The sequence below is a fragment of the Numida meleagris genome, chromosome 6 (genome assembly GCF_002078875.1).
Source record: "Numida meleagris isolate 19003 breed g44 Domestic line chromosome 6, NumMel1.0, whole genome shotgun sequence".
Taxonomy (NCBI): Eukaryota; Metazoa; Chordata; class Aves; order Galliformes; family Numididae; genus Numida; species Numida meleagris.
In genome coordinates, this window is record NC_034414.1 from 15,379,154 (window position 1) to 15,394,360 (window position 15,207).

Sequence of the window (15,207 nt, forward strand, 5' to 3'; positions counted from 1 at the left end):
TACATTAACTAATTCATTTGTCTTTATTCTATTCATGGTTTTCTTTCTGCACATTTTGATGCCCTTTAATAGAAGGCCATTTTTGATCTGTCATTTTTCAAACAAAACTGTACGTAGCAGATACAGACAGGATGGATCTTCTCAACCACCCACAAAACAAGGTATTAAATTTCTCTCAATCAGCTGTTTTCATCAGAACCAGAAAGTGTTCCAAAGAAAAGATTTCGTTCTACTTCTTTTTTTTTTTTAAGCATACAAATCTCATTGCATCATTCAGGTAATTAAAATGCCGTAACAGTTTCCACATTTCGTTGCCTAATTAACAGCAATGAAGGCCACACTAAATCAGGATGAATCTGTAATTTCAGTGCTAATCACACAAGTGTGTGTGTCAGCATCATAATGAGATGCACAAATCTGGAGGTAATGAGGCTGTAGCTGCCTGGGAAATTAGAGCAAGTGCTGGCACAAATTGTACAGCAAGGTTTATTCCCATTTTATTAATTATATGCTTGCACAGGGAATTGTAACCAACCCAAATTCCTTTAATTTGTGGAATTCATATACCACTACAAACTTGACATCTGAGCATGAAGTTGGGTTGTTGGGTTCCCCATCCCTCCCTTGGTTCAAAAAGGCAACAAAAAACTCTGATCTCTGTAATGTTTATTTAGATGTGAAGACCGTGATGTTCCAGCACACACATTTACATTGCAAAGCTGATGGCAGTACAGTTGCACTGTGATCATTTAGTGGTGATGGTACTGAAGAGAACTATGTAGGACATCAAGGCTTTCAAAGGCTGAAAGGGATTTTAGTAATGTTGGAGTATGACAAATAAAAACATTTTAGGCATAGATAATGACCGGTATAATGTAATTTCATTTCTTACCCACTGTACTAAGTGTCTTGGAATGATGAACTGAAAAATGCCAGCTTAACTGTTTTCTTTTCTGGCTAAGTGAATGGATGCAAGCCTGTGGTTTTGCATTCTAATGAAGTGTTGCAGTGCCACAGACTGAAAATACTGATTCAAACTTGTTGATTCTCATGAGGTCTGTTGGTTTTATAATCACATCATGAAAGTTCATCTTTCCTTTAAATCAGGATAATTAAATGAATTGCATTCATTCTATCCTGAGGACTTGTAATAAAGTTTTGGGTAATTTGGAGGTTTATACCGTGGCGAAATTAGCCATTTTATATTGATGGCAAGGGATGACAGTGATTTTTCTCATACCACAATCTTTTATAATTAGTTAATATTTGGCACCCAAATGTCATACCTAATTTTTCATGAATGGGGGTAGCTGGAGTTGTAAAGGACTGAGTTTTTGCAAATCGGTTCTCATTTCTGCAGCCAACCGTAGTAGTAATAAACTTTAAAGTCATCTAAACCATGCTTCCTTATCTAAGAAAAATAATAAATATGACTTCCTTATATTAAGATTTAATAGCTAAAAAATTATTCCAAAAAGCATGGATTCCTCCTCTGCGGTAGCCGTATTGAATTGTACTGCAGTGTTAGTTTTTGGTACTAGCCAAGTGTGTTGTATTCATTAAATTTGAGACAGATGCTGTTACGAGTTTCAGTTGGCCATCAGGAGGGGATGCTCCATATTACCTTATAATGGATAGAATTCTTGCTGAAAGATCAAATGAGCAACCATCTTTCATATGAAACAGTTGCATATTCTTTTAGATGAGTTGTGTCTTCCAGTGAATCACAAGAAAATGTTGATACATTTTGTTGCAGGTTTTCTAAATACTAGCTTGGGATTTTTTCTCCAGTTTCCAGTCTTGTTTGGTCTTCTATTTCTTTGCCTTAAACAGTAGAGTTTTAAAACCTGCAATGGTACAAAAAGTTTCCTCTAATATGAGTTTTCTTAATCAGCCTAGCTGGACCTACTCCTTACTCTGCAGATTTTCTGTCTGCTAACCAACTTGTGGTGTTTATCAAGATACAACTGAACAAACATACTAATGATTGCCAGCATAAACACAGTACTTGCATGTTCATCTGGTATTAACAGATGGTATTAGAAAAGATTCAGTATGGTCTGTCCTGAAACTTGTTGTCTGCTACTTAAGAAGAAAATTTTCTCTGCTCTTAAGAATTTTGTCTTAAAAGTCAAAGCTTGATAAAAATCATGATTCTGACACATACCATAAGGCTGGCTGTTCTGTCTCCAGATGCCATCTGTCAGGGTCCTTGTTTTTAGCTTTCCATTCCCCAGTAGAAGATGTTGGAAATTGCGAAGCTTTCAGGGCTTTTGCCCCAAAAGGACAGGTGATAGACTGCGTTATAACCAACACGGTCAGTGGCTGCATGCCTTTGCTCTGAGATTACCCATAGTGTGGTGCATAACAGTCACCTCCTCTTGGCTCTGTCTCAGAAAAAAATAAAAAAAGTGTAAATTTGTAAGTTGTCTTTTTTTTAATATTATTTCAGGATATGTTTTATCTGAACATTTGTTTTGATTACTGGTTTAAATTCTCTTACACTATACCTTTTTTCAGTTATTTTTCTTGGAAAGAACAGTTGAGGTTGACTGGTCAGGATATCCCAAAAGCTATCAGAGTAATATGTGCCATTGGAACCATGCACGATACGAATTACATCCAGCTGCCATCACAGTTCCTAGGAACCTCAAGAGTTTCTGTTTATCTCAAGGTGAGGTTCAGAACTGTGGATTCTCTCAAAATCTCATGAAGTAAGAAGTGTAGACAGTATTCTCTTCCCAGTTCAATACTTTATGAATAATTAGTATTTGAAAGGATCTTCAGAATTCAGGGAAACAACCATAAAACAAGTGAGAGTAGAAGTGGGTTCTGGAGTAGAAAAGGCATTTGAGCGTTAAGAAGTGAACGCTTTTTTTTTTTTTTAATCTATAAATTATAGTTATAATGCTAATCGTATGCCTAATTGTTTCATCTTTTCTTCTTTTTCTTTGGTCTGCTATATAAATACACTTAAAGATGACCCTTTCAAGGGTAAGAAATATTGGATAACAGTTAAAAATCAGATACTGATTTTTATAAAAAAAAATTAGAAAATCAGATTAGGAGAGTTGAGCTACAATAATATGTGTGAGACACTAAAAGAGTAATACAGACTGTAGTTACCCTAGTTTTTTATGACTTGATAAGCTCATAGAAGCTTTACAAGCGCTCAGGCTTTAGTAGCATAAGCATGAATTATGTTGAACTGTGGTTAAATTTAATTTTCACTTCATTATTCAGAAGACTGTAGATGTATTTGTAGCTTAAGACACATGTCATGTATTTGTAATGCATTAATTCAGTTCCAGCATTGATCAACACTGAAGGTATAATTAGCAAGCAGATTTAACAATCTGCTAGGATGATGCTCTCTGTTGCATAACTACTGCTGTTGTTGTTCAACAAGCAAAGAAAGTTTTGTTGGATTTCAGGCAAAGTATCTGTGCACTGTCTCAAGTTAGAACTGGAAGGCAAAGTAAAAAATAATATTCCATGTACAGGGTGGGTTTTAGGATTTCAATGTCAGGAGTGCCTAGCAGTACTAAATAAGGGATAAATTGTTTTAAAATGTATCCTAGATAATCCGTTAGAATAGAAAAAAAAATAAAAGAAAAATTGGTAAACCTTATATAGACATCTGCAGTACAGCATGGAATTCTGCTGTTCTTATGCAGCAGTTATGAACTGTTACAGTAAACAAAAATATAGTCTTGATGTTTTTAAACACAATCTTCATATTACAAGCAGATAGAGCAAGTTGTTTATGGAGAAAATGAAAACTTTCTGCACATTAAACCTAATTTTATCTCTTGAAATAGAACTCAAATAAAACTACGTGCTGCTAATAATAATTGTGGAATATCATCATTCTTCTAAATCCAGCTGGCTAAATACCACTTGCTAAATGTTTTCTAGTGCAAATACTTGCTTAGCTGGGTTGAGATTGTGAAGCAGCTGCTATACAGCTTGAACAAAGACTGTGAGATGCTGTAGTAATCCCTTGTCAGCCCAGCATAGCACTGCTTATCAAACCAAGGTCACTGCTTATCAGACCAAGACAGTGAAAGACTCTTAATCTTTTTAATTTTCTAATTTTTTTTAAAAAAGACTGTTCTGTGTGAAGCTTTAACATAATCTAGTGTTTTCCATAAGAGGTGTTAAGAGAGGAAAATCTTCTGTGTTTTCACATAATACCAAACTGCAGTAAGAGAGTCTCCTGTAAAGACGAATGTCAGGCTTTTCAGGAGTAGGCACTATTGTATACATGGAAAGTATCACAAGCATCGCTGACAGAAACAGCTGTAGCAATTAGCCAATTAAACAGTTTTTACTGATGATCTGCGTTAGCTAATAAAATTTTAACAAGCTATAAAACACCCCGTGGATCAATCTTGCTACGTTAATAGGCTGGATCATAACCAATACTTATTAATTCTAACTAACATTGTTGTTTGGAGATGGAAAGAGCAAGTGGACTGTATGCCAAATGAAAGAGTGGAGACATCGTTCCAAATAAATTCTAATAGTTTAGGGAACATTTATAATTCATTTCAGTTGATAAAGCAGTCTTTTTGAAAAGCAGTGTTCGGGGATATCTTTTTAGTTTTCCACGTCGTTAAGCTGAGGATGAGACTTCTGTCCATAGAGTCACAGCAGGATCACAGAAAAGCTGATAAACAGACAGGTGTGGGGGCTGGTGAGGTGTTTTTTATAGTTCTGTATCACACAAAATCATCTTTAAGGGGAACATAGTTGAAAAACACAGCATTTGAGTAACTTTTGTTATTACTTAGCTGATACTACATTTTTATCTGATTGCCTAACTGCTATTTTTCTCAACCAAAATGGTTATTGAAGGTTATGCAATGGTACTTTGAAATTTTAAGGGCACATAGAGAGCTAGCAGACATACAAGAATAAAGAGGATGTACAAAGCAAAACACAGATGCAGCCTTAAAGTTTAAAAATACCATAGGTGTGTAAGGAACTCAAAAATAATTTGATCTGTCTTACGTAGGGTAAATTCCCCAAGATTCCTGGAATTCAGAGCAGATGACTGATAACGAGATGCAATGCTGTCAGCTCTTCGAAGGTTCTTGCCAGATTTCCAAACAAGGTCAACTTACAGCTTACATGTTTTAATTTCTGATGCCACATGTACTTGTGGTTAGCCCAACACTGCTGTTTCGGTGACATCATTACTGGAATGTTGGTTCAGCTGAAAATTCAGGCTGCTTCTCAGGGAAATTGCTGTGATGTGAGTGTCCATTTGTGCACATGCAAATATGGATTTAAAGGTCAAAAGTAACTCTTTATGGCTCTTGACGCTTACTGTAATATTAAAACACTTAGGTAATGTAAAACACACGTATTTAAGAAATAGGACATAAAATTATTGTGCAGAAATATAGGTTTCGTGTCACATGATGTCTCTCCAGGTATAGAATTGTTCCTTGTTCTGGAGTGTCTTTGTTTACCTTCCTCTTTAGTACAGGATTCTGATGGGAATTTTCCATACCTAAAATAAATGGTGATCTCAGAGCAGTTTTGCAAATATTTGCATAAATTTCATATAAATATTTGTACCAGCCTGCAAATGTTTGGAGTTGGCACTAAAAATATTAGTGGGCATAGTTACCACAGAAAACACTCCCAGTGTAAGGCTTCACTGCATACACAAAGAACTCCTCACTTGGTGGATAAGTACTGCCACAAGCAAAGAACCACACCTCTAACCATCACTGCTGTCCCAGCAAATACTTCACTTCAGCTGCTGTTTGCTGGAAAATTACCACTGGTATCTTGAATCATAGAATCATAGAATGGCCTGGGTTGAAAAGGACCTCAAAGATCATCGAGTTTCAACCCCCCTGCTGAGTGCAGGGTCGCCGACCACTAGACCAGGCTGCCCAGAGCCACGTCCAGCCTGGCCTTGAATGCCTCCAGGGATGGGGCATCCACAACCTCCTTGGGCAACCTGTTCCAGTGCGTCACCGCCCTCTGAGAGAAAAACTCCCTCCTAATATCTAACCTAAACCTCCCCCGTCTCAGTTTAAAACCATTCCCCCTTGTCCTATTGCTATCCATCCTCATAAACAACCGTTCCCCCTCCTGTTTATATGCTCCCTTCAAGTATTGGAAGGCCACAGTGAGGTCTCCCCGGAGCCTTCTCTTCTCCAAGCTAAACAAGCCCAGTTCCCTCAACCTTTCCTCATAGGAGAGGTGCTCCAGCCCTCTGATCATCTTGGTGGCCTCCTCTGAATTCGTTCCCAGAGCTCCACGTCCTTCTTGTGCTGGGGGCCCCAGGCCTGGACACAGTACTCCAGATGGGGCCTCACAAGAGCCGAGTAGAGGGGGACCACCACCTCCCTCTTCCTGCTGGCCACTCCTCTTTTAATGCAGCCCAGAACATAGTTGCCCTTCTGGGCTGCCAGTGCACACTGCATCTTGAATCATTCATTGATTGCATCTTCAATCTTCAATCATTAATTGAAGTTATTAGTAAATAATAAGTAAAAGCCATTCGACTAAGATAAGACTTGGGAAAAACACCAACTTACCTGCAAGATGAATATAGAGGCAGATGAATATAGAAGCAGTATAGAGGCTTCAGTTGACTTCAGCAGGTCTTTCTTGTTTTGAAATCACTATGAATACAAATAATCTAAGTTAAAGTAGTAAAGCATGGAAAATTACACCTGGTAGTAATTGTGATTCCATCTGCTGTGCAGTTAAGCGCTCAAACTTTCTCAAGAGAGCCGTGACCAAATATTTTATCTGGTGCCTGTGTTCTGAGGAATACTGGAGTGAATGGCTAGGAAGGGTAGATGGAAAAATATTCACGTGTAATAGCCCATTTCTATGAAACTGAATGAAGAGCTCACCCGATGCTTTGAGATAAGCTGCATGTGATGTTTGTTCTCCACTTGCAGCGGTTCTAATTAGCATAATTAATGCTTGTGGTGAGATTTTAGCAGGGATTTAACAGAAAAGTTGTGTTTCTGGAGTTGGTACTTTTCTAGGAAAATCTCTGCAGCAGTTGAATGGAGGAAAAACAAACAAACACAAAAAGAGCATTGACAAGCAGTGGAAGTGACAACATAAGCTCCACTCTCTTCTGTCACTGTATGTACAGGTTGCTGGATTTGAAGTTCACTGTCTTTGTGCTCTTACCTTTACTGGGTCTCACCTGATGACAGTGCTGCAGTTCTCTTTGCCTCCCTGATAGGTTTCTCGGAGGCGGGTCCTGCCTTGTTCTCCAGGAATGGACTGTTCCTTGCAACTAGCACAGATGCTGCAAATTCATTGGTAGTGTATGCTTTCCCTGAGCAAGCTCTTCTCGAAGGTTCCTGCAGTAGATGGTCAGCAAATGCTTCCTTATTGCACCTGATCTGGAGACCTGATCTGCAGCTCTCGTGGAGTACTGCAAAGGGTGTGTGCTCTGAGGCCAGAAGAAATCTGGTGTTTTCATAACCTTAAGCAAAATTCATAGCTTAGGGGTGTTCTCTTACCTGTCAGGGGTAGCTGATAAAAATGCATCTTGAAGAAGCGTAATTTGAAAGATTTATTGGGGTGGGAAAAGGGTGTTCCATGACCTCTAGCACAGAAATAACACAGAAGTGTTTGGAAAAGATTGTGTTGTTACTTTTGGTTGAAACACAGAAGGGCGGAATGGCAATGCAGAGGCTTGTTAATGCAAGTGAAAGCAATATGGTGTTTGCAGAGCTGTGGGTGTGAAAGAAGCAAATGAAGACAAGTCTCTTTATTGCTTTCACAGAATGAAGATTGTCAGTGCGAGGATTCTGGAATAGATATCTGTTTAAATCTATAAATATTGTACTTCATTATGAGGAGACAGATTTTGTGCTTCATAGTCCTTAAATTGCTATTAAATAGCTTAAATATGTGCTCACAAAAGCAGAAAAGAAGCATGAGGTATACTAGATTCTGTAACTTCTGGGTTTTATTTGGATTATATTTGTAAATCCTGATACATTACTTTGAAAATCTTCATTTTTTTTTATGCTTACATAGCTTGCTACTTTATTACTGTTTTCACCAGCACAAAATGACAAGTGGCTAAAAAATGCTGGGTTTTATTTACACCTCTGTATAGAGATGACGAATTGCAGAGAAATCCGAAAGGTCAGTTTTTCAGAGAAGGCATAAATTTGAGTTTATTTTCTTTTTTTCCCTATTCTATGTATATCTTGCAGTCTCCTTAAGTTAGAGAGATCTGGTAAAAAGTTGTTGCTCCAGATGAGGTTTAAGATGTAGAATGCTTTAAAAGTTTTGCTGGAATTTGCCTTAATGATTAGGAAGAAGTGATGAAAATCATACTCTTAAGTAGCAAAAGCTTTATGCTGACAGCAGATTGCTTTGTCTCTTTGCCTGCTTTACTAGTTGTAATTGAGTAATAGATTTAAGTAGTGTCAGTGCAAACTGTGACAGTCCTATGGATGTGTTTTCATGTTGCAGAGCTGACAAAGTGGTGTTAGATCATGACAAGCTAGTTACTTGCATTATTTAAGTATTTGATGTACTAGCCCGCTCTTCTTGACAGGGTTATTTTTATATCTCTATTTTTTAAAAAATCATATTTTTATATTTTATCTAATTTCTAAGGAAATGAACGCATGTTTAATATTTTGCTTTATATATTGTTAAGAAATGTTGCTTGCATTAGCAGTTACAGTAAACTGAAACTTGATGGCATTGCACATTTACAGGACTATCTTGTGTTGTAGTCCAAAACCACACAGTGGCGAGAAATATTCATGTGGCACTCTAAATTGTATTACTTACATCATTTTTACTATTTTTCATTTCAAAAGTAAACAGTTCCTATCTTTCAGTCTCTCTCTCAAGTTTCCAGAGTTTTGATCAGTTTGCACATCATCTTTGAATCCTCAGTTTTCACAGCATCATTTTAAGTATTGTCACTTATGCACATGATCTTGAAATTGTGAAATCCCTGAAGTATATCTCACTGAGATTACGATCGTAGCATTTAGTCACAGTACCCTTGTAATACTGGCTTTGTTTATGATATTGGATTGCTTTAAAGTTTCGATATGATATAATTTCATTCTTCAAATGAGGTTTGGAGTTTTATTGCCAAGAATGTTTACTGCTTCCTTATCACGCCAATTCAAAAATAATTCTGTAATAATTGTTTCTTCCAATAAAGGCGATACATTAAAACCATTTAAACAAATCTGCATTAACCAACATTTCAGTGGCAATAAATGCCCTTTTTTGGAGTCTGTTTTCAGTAGTTGCTAGTCTGTTTTGAAACTTGGTAGTACAAAAGATTGGAAAATATAGTTTGTCTCTATCTGCAGCTCACTTGCTGAAACACAATGATTTCTCTGAAAGTAATGCCTCCTATTTTATTATTGTGGCCTGTGATTTCACCGTGATATTGGTGGTACAGCAGTAGAGACTGAACCTTCCTGCCAGTATTCCATTACATTCTGTTGTCGTATGACAGATGGCAACAGAGGAGCACCCACTAACATTCATCAATGTTTGCTGAATGTTTATGGAGACCAACCAGTCTATGTCAGCACAGTGACGCAATGGATGGTGCATTTCAGCAGTGGCTGCAGCGACAGTAGGTCACCTCCAGTGCTGCAGTTTTCTGGGCACGGCATGCAGACTCTTGTTCATTGCTGGCAAAAGAGCATAGTTAATGGTGGTGACTACGCTGAAAAACGATGTCTTGTTGCTGAGAATTTGTTCTATCAAATAGTGTTATTGTTCTCTTTGTATCTGTTGTAGCTCCCACAGAAATAAATAGGAGGCATTACTTTCGGAGCAACCTACATATCATGACTGTTCAAAAATAACTTCTATTTTATCAGTGACGTTTATTTCCAAGTATTAGCAGAAGTATAATTTGGAAAAAAAAAAAAAAAGCTCACGACAAGTTAATGTGCTAATTACAGAAACTCATTCATAAATGTCAAAGCAGTTCTTAACGTCATTTTAAGGTGTTTCTAAGCATATTTTGGTGGCCTATATTTCTAAAAAGCTGATGGTCTATATTTCTAAGAAGCAAATGTTCTACTGAATTTCAAAACTCTTGATCCTTCAAGCGTGCTGTACAATCAAGTTGGCAAATTCTATCGTTAAAATGCCAGATCCGCAGTATTTAAAATTAAGAACTTGATTCTGTTTCTAATGCTTTCCTACGTACTGTAAAGTTAACATGCTTACTCTAGATTTACTTTCGAGTTTGGTGTGTCTCCTGGGAAGGTTTGTGTGCCAAATCAGCATCTCCTCTTTCCTATTTCCTCCCCACAATTCCCTTAAATTTTCTGATGATTGACTGGTTGTATTAGTGCTTTTTCCCATATAAACTGAGATTAAGCCATGACTAATAGAGTTGTGTTCCCGAGTTTTTCATTTCCCAGACGTCTCTCATCTACAGCAGTGGCACCTACATGCCCTGTGGGAGAACAAAATTGAAATAAGTGCTCAAACAGAGATAAGTTTTACGTTCACCTGATTGCACTATGTATGGGCGAAGTAAGACAAACGATTTCTGGTCTGTTCTTTATTTCTTTGTTCAAAGGGATACGTAGCAGACAATGACATTGGCAGGAGATTGGTCAGATTCTGTTTAAATGTGACTCTTAGCTGCATAAGTTGTTAAAATGTACTTCATATATCATAGGCTTTCAGGCTTCCCAGCTGGGAAATGCATTCAGGGTACTTTATGAAGTGAGTGTAACTTTATCACTTGTAGTTCATGTTTCTCTGTTCCTTTCTTGTTAATTTCTAACATCCTGTTTGACTTCTTGAGAACTTTTGAGTCTAGCTGATGCTGGCAGAGAACCATTTATAGAAACGCCAAGGTCATTTTTCCGAATGATGACAGCTTATTCAGAGCCAACGCTTCATTTTTCTCATAGTTTTTTTGTGTTTATCTGCATCAGATTTCAGTTGTCGTTTTATTGCCTCATTATTAATTGCTATCAAATTGTGCGACTCATATCAGCTTTTTTGTGTAATCAGCAATAGCACAGGTCACAACTCAGATCTTTTTGAAGTGCTTTGGCTTACCTCTTTGTGATGTGAAACCATCCATTTACTATTGCCAGATAAAAAAATCCTTATGTCCACTAATGTGATGAAGAAGCCTTGGTGCAGAGCTTTGGATTCCTGCAGGCATCTTCTTTCTGTCTTGAGAGGTTTTGGACATGGCAAAAGCCGTGCTTCTGAGATGTCAGAAATATGGAATTAGTGCAAAAGTCCACGTAAGAGCTGTTGTCTCTTTCCTTGATGCACCAGTATGCCCAGTATTACTTGCAATCTGCCTCCTCAGTGCTCTCAGGAAGAGATGCATTCCGATGTTTTCAGTCACAGTGGTAAGTCTTCTTACACTAAAGCAGTTGCTGCCTTCTAGTTCTGTCATTTCACTTGCTAACAAATAAATCTGCAGACCACACTCTGCTCCCATTTTTCTTGCTGACAGTCTGAATGTCAGAAAATTGTAGGCTGGCAGGCCTGCACGTTGCTGCTCGTTGCTAGTGATACCGTATCTCCAGCTTGAGTGCTGAAGCTGGGAATGCTCAGATCTCTCCCAGTGTGCTCTTCTGCAGCTCATTCCTGTGTTGGAGTCAGACTGAGAAGCTTAGAGAAATGCTGCTCACCTCAGTCATAGCTTTGCCATGCTCTTTCTGTTGACCTCACTGTGTAACTCTGGAAGTACTTGGGCTGTGTACAGGTAGTTCCCAGTGTCCCAGTGCCAGCGAAAGCAGGTGACAGAGCAGGTGACAGAGTCTTGGGCTTCATACACCTTCACTTCTCCTCAGGCTTAGAGTTGCAAAAGGGCCTTAATACTGTCAGGCAACCTTAGAATTACTGATTTTTTTCCATCAGTGAATAATGCATAAACCCTGCTCTTACTGCCACCAACAATCCATGTTGTTTTACAATGAAATACGCATTTATTTTATATTTGAAAAACATATTCATTTTGTGGGTAGTGCAAAATTTACGATGACCTTAATTATTCATTTCAATGCTTTTTAAGTTTGTAGGTATATTTAAATGAGACGATAGCTTACCATCCTGTCCCCTACTAACCTTTGAAATAACATCTGATAGGTTTGCAGTGCTTAAGGCCTTCTATTCACCCACGACATTTAAATATCAGATCTGGAGTCTGCAGTCCAGATTGCCCAAAGCATTTGGGCAATTTGTTCTTACAGAAGTCTTCTAAAATTAGAAGTCTTGATAGGAGTGAAACCTGTGAAAACTTTAGAGGCGTAAGGCCTTATCACCTGCAAGGCAGTGCTCGGAGTAATAAGGGACCAGACCCAGCATCTGCATTTTGTTCTGCTGTGCCATGTGACAATCAGCAATGGAGACGTTCAATTTGTGCTTTTAGTCTTTGTATATGTACTTCTTTAGCTAGTATTTTATTTTTGGATTTTGATAGTGAGAATTTTTGAAAATGTGTATTTTTCTTGGTGAACGCAGAATGAGTGTTAAACACAGCATAGCCACTGGAAAGCAGTGTGCCCTCCCAAGTAGCCTCTTATTTCCCCTGAAATCATATCTTAATTCAACCATTGTTCGGTCTGACATATCAGCTTTAACAGACCACATATTTATTTTTGCAAGGTCTTCTTCTGCATTTGACCTAGCTCAGCTTGGGAGTGTTCCACAAATTACTTAATTCTCTTCGCTCAAATGCATCACTAGGATAGCCAGTGCCAGAATGTCACTCATCAGCATTTTCTTTGATGTACTTACTGTTCTGTTAGAGAATTAAAGCCGAGTTTGACATTCAGTGCATAATGAACGTCTCTGGGGCCACTTTGAGGTTCTATAACAAGAGTCTTGCTGTCCATTTCTGTTTTGCATCATCGGGTAGGCTTGCTGAGGATCAGAGTTCCTTCTCTGTGCTGTGGAAGTGTGCTAAACCAGACCCCTTACCATTCAGCTCCAGCTGGGAAAGGCTGGATCAACAACTGCTGGCTTCTTCTGGATTGCTAATTTTACAGGTTATCTCTTAGTTATTTGTGGTTAATCAAAATAAACTGAAAATCCTTATAATCGTCGAGTACCATACTGTCAAGCGTTACCCTTAGGTCCCACACACTTTTTGCTGTTTTTTGTGGAGCATTTAACCTGGTGCTTTTGGAAAGCAGATGAAAGAAAGCCCAGTGAAAACAGATTTGTTAGCTTTATATTTCTTTTTGATTTTCCATTAAACTTTCTATACTATACTAGCTTCCTGTATTTTCTAATACATTTATTTTACTAATTATCTTGATTCTGAACTCGTAGGTAGAACTAGGGGATTTACCTATCAAATGAAGTTGATCTCCTGATTGAAGTCATTTGCACCAAATTATTTCTATCCACAAGTGGATAAATCATTTTGAAATCAGTAGAGTAAGCACTTATTTATTTCATGATGGAGCATACCTAAAATATATATATATTTTTGCTACTGTTTGCAGATGAAAAGTGAAATGCACATTTTTATATTCCAAATTCTATGTCAGCTCTTTCACATTCATTTTGTATATAAATTCTGAACTTTGTAGAATCCAAAAAAGTTACGAGCCACTCAAAATATCCCTATGAATTAATGTAGAACTCACTGGAGCGTTAAGGGCAAGTTCTTCAGATGTACTACTGTATCACAGTTGTGTGTATCATGCTTCCAGAAGTGAACTTTTTTTCTCACTTCTTTGTAATGCAGATAAATCTGACTTTTCAGCTTTGTTTTGGAGGTGTCTAATTTCCTACACTGTTAACCAATAGAGTCAATTTCTTACATGCTCTTATTTTAGATACTCATCTCCTGGGGTAAAACTTGTTCATCAGCTAATAATTACTTCTAATTGTGTTAACTTAATTTGACTTGACTATTGGCTTACAGCAGGACTGTTCACAATGGACTTTGAAAAATGCACTTAGGGGGATGATGATGAAGATACACTACATACAGACTATAAAAACCAAAGCAAGCGATCAAAACCAAACAGTCATTGGCTTAGTGAGAAGCAAAAATAGTGTAACGTATTTTTGTTTGGCTCTGGAGTGTGCTTTTAAAGTCAGTCTTCTACATCACCTCCCATTTCTATACTTTAATTCACAAGGGAAAGCAGACTTAGAATGCACAACATTAATTTATTTTGGACAAAACTGAAGCTGTATTTTATTTTATAGTGTTTTCTCCATTAGTGAAAAATTCTACTTTTTCTTATGGGAAGGTGAACTCCTAATGACTGAGTAACTTTCTAACCAAGTTATCTTCCATGATAAAGCTAAACAGCAAGGTTCATTAGTCTTTATAACGGTTTAGAGTATAGAAATTATGGAAGTTATTGGTATGGTTTGCCTACAGTGATTGCACAGTTACATTAAATACACTTCCAAGGCAGTGAAGGTTAAGCAGTCGATTAGTCAAGTTCCAGAGATGCTGAGGGTAAATTACTCAGTTTTCACTTGTGTTTATGAGTATTATCATCTTAGCTATTTTCAGAAACAGATGTAAATCTCCGGTTTCATCTTTTCAGTGCCGGCCAATGCAGAAAAGTGATGTATGCTGTTCTGAAAGTTATGCCTCCTATTTATTTCCATGGAAACTACAACAGATACAAAGAGAATAACATACTATTTGATAGAGCGAATTCTCAGTTGCAAAACTCTATTTTTCAGCATGGTCACCACTGCTAACTTCACATTTTTTCCTGTATGCCGTGCTCGTAAAAATTTGCGCCAGTGGAGGTGATACCTTTGTTTCATCGTCCTTACGTATTTCCATACATAAGTATTTAGCGTTTGTGAGGGTAAGTTGGAGTCCAGGCAGTCATGGCATCCTCCAGTCTACCTGTTCTCACCTGCAACGGGTGGCTTTACGTATTTTATTAATGAGTGTATTGCTTTCTTAGTATCTGTGAAAATCAAACTAAACAACAGATCACATACTCTGATAGTGGTTGATGCTTCTTTAAATAGCTGTGAAATCCTGAGCCGAGAGACTTAAGTACGAGTGGAAAAATTCCTGATGTTGGAATTACGTGTTGTTCATAGAGTGATCTAGGAAAAGACCTTTGAGATCACCAAATCCAGCTATCAACCTAACCTACCCAGTCACTCCAGTAAGCCACACCTTTTAGAGGACTTAATAACAGGAGGGAGACCAACTTTTTACATGGAAAGTTACTCAGAGGA

At 37.7% G+C, this 15,207-nt stretch overlaps 1 protein-coding gene and 1 long non-coding RNA gene across 2 annotated transcripts in view; one reads left to right on the plus strand and one right to left on the minus strand.

The window, feature by feature from the left end:
* CHID1 (chitinase domain containing 1) overlaps positions 1-15,207 on the plus strand; it is a 105,595-nt gene that overhangs the window by 69,724 nt on the left and 20,664 nt on the right. The gene's annotated exons all lie outside the window — the stretch shown is intronic.
* LOC110401539 lies at positions 422-8,640 on the minus strand. Its single transcript, XR_002440416.1, has 3 exons — positions 6,564-8,640; positions 2,168-2,387; positions 422-1,847 (listed from the first exon to the last, which is right to left on the minus strand). It is a non-coding gene; the product is annotated as an uncharacterized LOC110401539 (long non-coding RNA).